General features: G+C 32.8%; 1 non-coding gene across 1 annotated transcript; it reads right to left on the bottom strand.

Moving 5' to 3' along the window:
- Positions 1–7,266: 7,266 nt before the first annotated feature.
- On the bottom strand, positions 7,267–7,371 carry LOC111814591. The gene has a single exon (XR_002819541.1). It is a non-coding gene; the product is annotated as a U6 spliceosomal RNA (small nuclear RNA).
- Between the last annotated feature and the right edge of the window lie 203 nt (positions 7,372–7,574).

Raw genomic sequence — 7,574 nt, 5'->3', positions numbered from 1 at the left:
TTGCATCCCTGGGATGAATCCTACCTGGTCATGGTGTATGATCTTCTTGATGATTTTCTGTATTCTATTTGCTAGTATTTTATTTAGGATTTTGGCATTTGTGTTCATCAGGGAGATAGGCCTGTAGTTCTTTTTCTTTGTTGCATCTTTCCCAGGTTTAGGTATCAGTATAATACTTGACTCCAGGAATGATTTTGGGAGGATTGCTTCCTTTTCTATTTCATGTAAGAGTTTGAGGAGTATAGGGACTACATCTTCTGTAAATGTCTTGTAGAATTCAGCTGTGAATCCATCGGACCTGTACTTTTCTTTGCCGGTAGGTTTTTAATTAAATCTCGTATTTCATTCGCTGTTATTGGGCTATTGAGATTGATTATATCTTGTTGATTCAATTGTAGTAATTTGTACCTTTCTAGAAATCTGTCCATTTCTTCAGTGTCTTCTTTTCTATGAGAGTTAACATTCTCAAAGTAGCAATTGATAATCTTCATAGTATTCTTTTAATGTGCAATTTTTTAATTGGATGAGATCCTAGTCTTTAATTTTTCAAAAATATTACCTGTGTGATCAAGGTTTTGTTCATAAAGTCTTTCTACATCATTGTGTTCAAGAATTTTACCTATTAAGCCTTCTAGCAGATTTAGTGCTTCTTTTTTGATATTAAGACCTTTGTCCATTTGATTTTAGTCTAGTCCATGGTAAGAGAAGTGAGTCTAGGTTTGTTACTCAGCAAATGAGGGGCAGATGTTCTAGTACCATTTATTAAAGAGACTTCTTTTTTCCATTGAATATGTTTGGGCCCTTTTTCAAGAAGAATATGTCTAAATTCATTGGAGCTGTTTCTGTATCTTCTAATCTGTTCAATTGATATTTAAGAATGGGGTTTTGGCAGTAGAATTCTTTTTTATCTTTTTGTCAAATTATTTTTGTAATTTAATTTGATGTCAAGGATTGTGATGCTCCCTGCCTTGACTTTGTTGCCTAGAACTTTCTCTGTTCTACGTGTCTTCTCATTTCAAATGAATTCTACATCTGTTCTCTCCAATTTTGTGAGACATGCTATTAGTATTTTGATTGGAATTGCATTAAATCTGTGTAGTTATCTTGGCTGTATGGCCAAGATATTGCTTCCTCCCACCCAAGAACAAGGTATATCTTTCCTTTTTCTGATAACCTCTTTGATTTTCTTCTTCAGAGTACTGTATTTTTCAGCATAGTTATATATTTATTTCCTTTCCTGGAATAATTCCTTGAGTAATTAATGTTTTCTAGATGCTATTGGGAAAGGTGTATTTTCTCTCCATATTCTCTTAGAAGATTTGTTATTTGTGTATAAGAGTGATTGTAATTTTGGGGGTTAAATTTGTATACAGATAGACTACTGTATTTGGTTATTAAACTTAGAATTCTATTGGTGAAGTTTTTGGGGTCTTCAATTTACAATATCAGCTCATCCACAAATTATGCCAATTTACACTGTTCTTTTCCCATCCTTATTTCTTTCTCTTCTCTAATTGCTCTGGCTAAAGTTTCCAGAACTATACTGCATAGCAGTATTAATGTGATCTACTGCATTTATTGGTTCCAGTGTGGTGAACCATTCCTGAATCTTTGAAATGAATCTTATGTGGTCATATTGTATAATCTTCTTGCTGATTTGTTGCCTTCTGTTTGCCAGTATCTTCTTGATAAATTTACATCTATGCTCATTAGAGAGATTGATGTGTAGTTTGCTTTTGGAGAGATCCTACTCAAGTTTGGTATCAGGACAGTGCTTGCTTCCAGGTAAAAGACTGGGTTTGTCGATTTCCTTTCAATGACTTTAAAGACTATGAAGTATGGTGGTATTAGATCTTTTCCAAATTTCATGTAAAATGCATCTCTCAGTACTAGGATTTTCTTTCAATTGTAGTTTTTCAATATGCCTTCCTTATCATTGACAGATATTGCTTTATTTATAACTATATATCTTCTTGACTTAGCTTTGTTAATTCATATATATGAATCTGTCCATTTCCTCTGTGTTTTCCATTTTACAGTATAGACACTTAAAGTAGGTATTGAAAATCTAATTTTCTGTAGGAACTTTGGCGATTTCACCATTTTCATTTTTAATTACATTAACTCAAGGATTTCTTTTATCTGAAAAGGTTGGCTGTCAATTTTACTTAGTTTTTTAAATAACTAACTCTTCTATTCATTGATTCTTTGTATTTCCTTAGTTTTAATTGCCTTAATTTATGTTATGATTTTTTATAATTTCCTTCTTCATGAGTATTTTGGGTTTATTGTGCTTTTTTAATGGAGATTTTGGTTAAACATTTAGCTGAATATTTGAGCTAGTTCAGTTTTTCTGATGTTGGTATTTACTGCTATAATTTCCATTGTTAGAAATGCTGTCATTGCATGCCATAAGCTATAGTATGTTGCCTTGGAATCATTATTTTATTATAGGAGCTGTCAATTTTCCTTTTTCAAAAAATTTACATTTTTATTAAAATCAACTATACTTCCACCTTATGGTAACAAATGAAAAATAAAAAAAAAGCACTCGTTATAAGAGTTAAAATATATCATAGTGATAAATACAAGGCAAAGTTGATAAGAACTATATACAAAAAAGTAAAAATTATTACAGAGAAATTATAAATTTCAATAAAAATGAGGAAACACTTGAAAATGACAAATTTCTGTGAAAATCCACATGACCTGAATTCATTAAAACAATATTTGAAAGGAAGAAAAAAATATGGAAGGCTAACATGGCATTATTTCCAGCACTAATATACATCCAAAATAGCTTATTTACTCTTTCAGCTTCTCACACTAGGAAATCAATATGATGTTTGCACATATGAATCTGATTTATTGCACTCTTATTTATAGATTTAAGTTTTACCCATTTGCCTGTAAAAGTCTCTAGTTTGTTCTTTTTTATGGGTAAAAAATACTCCATTGAGGGGTTGGGGAGACAGCTCAGTAGAATAAACACTTACCTGGCATGCATAAGGGTCTGAGTTCAATTGCCAGTTACAGAAAAAAAACAACAACAACACTCCATTGTATTAAAAACCATATCATCTTCTTGGTTGATGGTCATCTGGATTATCACCAAGATTTTGCTATCTCAACCAGTACTGCTATTAAGTATGGATGCATATATTTAAATGTAGCATGATGTTTTTGATTATCCTAGGAATATACACACAAGAGGATTTTCTGGGAAAAATGATACATCTAATCATCGCTCTTTGAGAAATCTCTATACTGATTGTTAAGGCTGTTGCAAAACTCCATACTTCCATCAACAGAGGAGAAGTATTCATTTTCTCTTCATAGCCCCTCTAATATTTATTGTTGGTTGATTTATTTAAAATAGCCATCCTTCCTCTAGGCTGAAGGAATTTCAGTGTTTTTAAAATTTGTATCTCTTGAATGGCCAGTGATATTAAACATTTCTTCTTTTTTGTTTTGTTTCTTAAATAATTTTATTGAGAAACAAATAAAAATGAGATAGGTTCAAAACCTACTACTAGCACAGTTTCAATAATTAATATATTACATATTTTTGTCTTAGTGGTTCTTCATCGTTCAAGATGCAGACATGATATCCTGTCCACAAACACTATTAGAACAAATCTCTGTATTCATTGAATTAAGAGAATGAAGCTATATATCTATCCTAACTATTTTGAATATATAGATATAAAATGATATTTCATTTGTATCCCCCATTTTTGTTTAGTTTTATCAGAGAAGGATATTCCATTGTCATTTATATATTGTAGGTGTGTGAATTCATCAAAATATTTCAATATAATCCAGTAGTCCATAATAGTAGTGGGTATTCTGTAAGACTGTCTATGGCATTAGTTGTTGATTTGATCTTTTTACAGCTCAGCATATTAATATAGCTTTTTTTGATAATTCATTTTTATACTTTTCTGCTGGATGGCTAAGGCCTATAAAGACCTATAAAGTAAGACCTATGCAACAAGAGTTGTCGCTTTTGTGCCTGATAAGGTCAGTCAAATCCACTCAGGATTTATCCTGAGATCCTGTACCTCAGATTGTAGATCCTTTGTCAGTGTCAACCATATGGATGAGTCATTGCCATTGCTTGGCTAATTTGTTGTCCATGAAAGCCAGAAAGAATGTTTTTTATCCAAATGACTCTCCCTAGGTACACTCAACATCATTGATCACTTTCTTCTTTGGTCCCATAATCTCCTTGATCAGAAAATTTGGGACACAACTTAGTTACATGATGTTACAGTACAAGTTCTCATACGTCCTGAGTCTTAATTGATCTTGGAAGGTTAGGGCCAAAATGTGTGCTTTCCTTGTCACCCTCTTTTTTCTCTAATATTTGACTGAAAATTTAGGTTGTTAACCCTCCAGAATAGAAGCTTATTGTTATTACCATATAACCTAGACTGTTGAGCTTAACCTCACTATCTGTCTGAATATCAAACATCTTAGGCATAACATGGAACAGGTAGTTGTCATAAAGTATTGATATATTAAACTTTATGTCCCTACAGAATATGAAAAAAATTCAAAAATTAAAATATATTTAAAAAATAGGAATAAAGAATTATATATGTTTGCACATAAGTCCACAAATCTAACCATATACAACGTTGTTGCAGGACAGTCCCACAAAGCTCCTTTCCCTGTCTCTTGCCTTCATTCACCATCCCCTTCCTTTTTAAACAAACATCTACCCGAAAGACAGCACGGCAGCAAGTGGTGTGTCATGACAAGAATCACATATTCAGAAGACCAGAATGACAGACATTCCAAGCATGAACCTATTATCACACATTGCCATCTTCAGTGCAGTTGTGTAGTTCACAGGTGTCAGTGTTCATAGTTATTCAGGGTAAGAATCCTTCCAATTAAATTCTAGATTTGAAAATCTGAATATTCTCAGGATCATTGACTTACCCATCTTGTACGTATAACTGTATGGCTTGCCTCTGTCATGTTTCCTAGTTCTTCTCCTTGCTCTCTCCTCACTGTCTGTTCCTCAATTTCTTGTTTTCCTTTTAATTGCATTATGCCTTTCTATTTGTATTTCTTCTTTTGAGTTCTTATACTAGGGAAACTATATGATATTTGCACATGTGTGCTTGTGTCTATCCTATTTTGTACATACTGATATATTTAAGGCACAGATCCTGAGGATCTTCAGCAGGTTTTTGAAACTGGTAGTTAATTGGCACGTTTCTCACCCTATGTGTGCTGATACCTGTGAAGTAAGCAACTGCACGGAAGATAGCAATGTTCAATACTAGGGCCATATTTGGAATGCCTGTCATTCTCGTTTTCTAAATATGTACTGTTTCTAATGTCTTATCAATTAGTGCTATACTGTCTCTCTTTATATATTCTTGATAGTAAGGCTGTATTTGAGTAACATCTCTCAAACATATTGTATCAGATTTTAAATTTTCTCTTCATTCTGTAGGTGACTTTTCTTGTTGTGCAAAGTCAATTCAGTAACAGAAAATACATTTTATTTATCCTTTGTGATAGTTTGTGTGTGATCAGTGTTTCATTCACAAATGAAGTCTTTGACTTCATCAGTGCCTTCAAGAGTTTTACCAATTCAGTCTTTCAGCTGATTTAATGTTTCAGTCTTAATATTTAGAACTTTAATCCAGTTCAAATTTCATTTAATGTTTGATGAAAGATATTGGTCTAATTTCAATTTTCTGCATGTGCAAAGCCAGGTTTTCCTGTACAATTTATTCCTCCAATGAATATGTTTCACACGCTTTTCAAAGATAATGAAACTGAGTATGCCTCATTTGGTTTCTACATCTTCTACTCTTCAGGTTCCATTAAACTTCAGGTTTGTTACTTGACACAACTCTGCCATTTTTGTCACAGGATCTTTATAGAACAATTTCAAATCTGGGACTATGATGCCACTGGCCATGCTATGGTTATCCAAAATTGTCTTTCCTATTCTAGATCTCTTTTGGATATTTTAATTAGTTATCTGAGATATCTTTCTGAATTTTGATGGGAATTACTTTAATTCTGTGCAACAATTTTAGAAGTATAGCCATTTTTTCACTGTACTAGTTCCTTCTTCTAACAAGGAATATTTTTCTGTTTTCTAATATCTTCTCCAACCTCCTTTTTCAAAGGACTATATTTTAAAATATAGATGTCTTTTACAGCCTACTTCTTTTGATTATTAGGTTCTTCATATTTTATTAATTTTACTGAGAAGGAAATAGCAATGAGACAGTTTCAAAACAGGTTAGTAGGACAGTTACAATAATTAATACATTGCATATTGTTATCTTCATAGTAGTTACTCAGAGTAGAAGATAAAGACTTGATAACTTGTCAAAACATTATCAGTACAATTTTTTCTTCTCATTGAACTCAGAGAATATAACTGTATATCTATACTATTGTGTATATGCATATATATATATATATATATATATATATAAACTAAAAATGGCCTTTCATTGATATACCCACTATTTTTTAGTTTTTTCAGAAATGAGTATTCCTTTGCCATTCAAATACAGTAGGTGCATGAATTCAGCAATGTAATTCAATATAGTCCAATAGTCTACAACAGTAATCAGTTATCCATGGAACTCGCCATGTCAGAAGTTGTTGAATTAAGCCACTTACAGCTCAGCATCTTAAAATGGCTTTACATTTTTTACCTCGTGTTTCTACTTCTCTGCTGGATGGCTAAGATCAAGATAAAGCAAGACCTTTATAACTAAAATTGTAACTTTTGTATCTAACAAAGTCTGTCAAATTCCCTCAGGATTTACCCTGAATCCATGTACATTAGTTTGTAGATGTTTTGCCAGTTTCAGCCATGTGGATGAATCACATCAATTGCTTGGCCAATTTGCTCTCTGTGAAAGCCTAAGAGAATGATTTCTCCCTAGGTGACGCTCCTCAGGCACACTCTGTGCCCTCAATCACTTTCCTCTGTATCCCAGTAATCTCCTTGATGAGAAAATTTAGGACACCACTGTGTTACAGGATGTTACAGTACAAGTTCTTCTATGTCCTGTGCCTTCACTGACCTTGAAAGGCTAGGGCTAATATGTTTGCTGTCCTTGCAGCCCTTCTTTTTATCTAATTTTTGGTCTGCAAACTTAGGTTGTTAACCCTCCAGTAGAGAAGCTTAATGAAATTCTTACCCTATAACTTAGGCAGTTGAGCCTGAACTCACTATCTGTCTGAATATCAACCACCTTAGATGTAACATGGAACAGGTATTTTTCCAACAATTGTTTATATGCATGTCATCTTTGCACAGGGGCCATGCTAATTTCTGTATCGTTCCAATTTTAGTATATGTGCTGTCGAAGAGAGCACAACAATCATTGCTATGCGAAACTTCAAACCCTATCGTTTTTTGTAAAAGCTCTTATTCCCATAATTTCTCTCTGAGTGTTTTTTATTCATGTAAAATAAGGCTATTCATATCTGAGCATTGATTTTATTTTCAACTATGCTGTTGAAGTTTTATTGTATCCACCAATCTTTTAGAGGAGTTTTTGGTGTCTTCTGTATAAAGT

The sequence above is a fragment of the Octodon degus genome, unplaced genomic scaffold, assembly GCF_000260255.1.
Source record: "Octodon degus isolate 3935 unplaced genomic scaffold, OctDeg1.0 scaffold00371, whole genome shotgun sequence".
NCBI classification, from domain to species: Eukaryota; Metazoa; Chordata; class Mammalia; order Rodentia; family Octodontidae; genus Octodon; species Octodon degus.
This window is presented reverse-complemented; position numbering and strand designations above follow the sequence as displayed.